Source organism: Tenrec ecaudatus, chromosome 1, assembly GCF_050624435.1.
Source record: "Tenrec ecaudatus isolate mTenEca1 chromosome 1, mTenEca1.hap1, whole genome shotgun sequence".
NCBI classification, from domain to species: domain Eukaryota; kingdom Metazoa; phylum Chordata; class Mammalia; order Afrosoricida; family Tenrecidae; genus Tenrec; species Tenrec ecaudatus.
The window spans coordinates 231,440,374-231,442,454 of NC_134530.1; the positions used below are offsets into that span (position 1 = coordinate 231,440,374).

The 2,081-nt window shown below is 49.4% G+C and overlaps 1 pseudogene; it reads left to right on the plus strand.

The window, feature by feature from the left end:
- Nucleotides 1-469: 469 nt before the first annotated feature.
- Nucleotides 470-1,407, plus strand: LOC142439856 (ADP/ATP translocase 2-like; annotated as a pseudogene).
- The last annotated feature ends 674 nt before the right edge of the window (nt 1,408-2,081 follow it).

Below are 2,081 nucleotides of genomic sequence, written 5' to 3' on the forward strand. Positions count from 1 at the left end.
CAGTCATGTGGTTGGGAAAATGGCAGCCACAGCTTGCGGTCTAGCCGAAAGTCAGTGTGGGGCCAGTCACCAGAGCCAGAGTCCTGCAGAAGCCAATAGGGTTTACCGGCCACATCCAGCTATCTAGCTGGCCAGGACACAGAGCAGACCACTGAGACTCAAAAAGGCTTTGGAAATTGAAATCCTCCCACCCTGCAGGCAACAGCGTCCGACCCTCCCCCAGAAATCCAGACTGGGAAAGCATGCACAGAAAGGCAAATGTAAAATCCCGCACACCAATAAGAAAAGGCGAAAAGATGGACACAAAAGACTAGGGCTGCAGTAATACATTATGTGTGTCCCCATGAGTCGGTTCGGAGAGCCTTTGGCAAAAAACAAAACAAACCCCAGAACATTGAGTAGTCCACAGACCGACAGAAGAGTGAACACATGTTTTAGAATTACAGCCAGAAGCTCCTTAAAAGAGGAGATGGCGCCCAGAGCCCCGGAGTCAGAGACGGTTCCGGTTCCATCTAAGCGGTCGCCTGTCGCCTCTTTCTCTTCCAACATAACAGATGCCGCTGTGTCCTTCGCCAAGGACTTCTTGGCAGGTGGAGTGGTCGCGGCCATCTCCAAGACGGCGGTAGCGCCCATCGAACGGGTCAAGCTGCTGCTGCAGGTGCAGCACGCCAGCAAGCAAATCACCGCAGATAAGCAGTACAAGGGCATCATCGATTGTGTGGTTCGTATCCCCAAGGAGCAGGGAGTCCTGTCTTTCTGGCGTGGTAACCTGGCCAATGTCATCCGATACTTCCCCACCCAGGCTCTCAACTTTGCCTTCAAAGATAAAAACGAGCAGATCTTCCTGGGTGGTGTGGACAAGAGGACCCAGTTCTGGCGCTACTTAGCAGGGAACCTGGCATCGGGCGGTGCCGCGGGGACCACATCTTTGTGCTTTGTGTACCCTCTTGATTTTGCCCGTACCCGTCTAGCAAAGGCCTCGGTGACTGCTTGGTTAAAATCACCAAGTCTGATGGGATTAGGGGCCTGTACCAGGGCTTCAACGTGTCTGTGCAGGGAATTATCATCTACCGGGCTGCCTACTTCGGCATCTATGACACCGCAAAGGGAATGCTTCCGGATCCCAAGAACACCCACATCTTCGTCAGCTGGATGATTTGCACAGTCCGTCACAGCCGTAGCTGGGTTGACTTCCTACCCATTTGACACCGTTTGTAGCCGAATGAGGATGCAGTCGGGGCGCAAAGGACTGAAATCATGGACACCGGCACGCTGGACTGCTGGAGGAAGATCACTTGGGATGAAGGGAGCAAAGCGTTCTTCAAGGGCGCCTGGTCCAATGTGCTCAGAGGCATGGGTGGTACCTTTGTGCTGGTCTTATACGATGAAATCAAGAAGTACACATAAGTTATTTCCTGGTGGGTTTCCCCCGTGAATGGGCAGGTTGTATTATATAACATATCTCAAGCATTCTTGGCAGACGGTTGGCTGTCTAGGTTAATGGCAACTGCCTACTGGTTGAAAATGGGAAGCAATAATATTCATCTGACCAGCTTTCTCTTAAAGCCATTTCCACGATGATGATGATGGGACTCAATTCTATTTTTTATTTCAGTCACTCCTAATAAATAAACAAATTTGAAGAAATAAAAAGTATCTGAAACACAGGGAGAAAAAAAAAAGAGAAGAGAAGATGGCGAGACTTGTCTTACGTCCTATGGACAGGGTAATCAGGAGGGAGCAGGCTCTGGAGAAGGACATCATGTTTGGTGGAGTAGAGGGTCAGCAAAAGAGAGGAAGGCCCTCAATGAGACGGACTGACCCAGTGGGTGTACCAATGGTTCAAACATAGCAATGATCATGAGATGGTGCTGGACTGGGCAGTGCTCCACTCTGAGTCGGAGTCAACTCCATGATGCCTAACAGCAACAATGGCCAAAGACACTGAGTCTATAAATAAATTTCAATTGAACTTCACCCCAGGGATTTTCAAACTTTAGAATAAGACTTGCTAAGAATCATCTTCAAAGATTTTCAAATGAGAATTCCTAGCCTTACATCCATGAATTTCTGGTCATGAA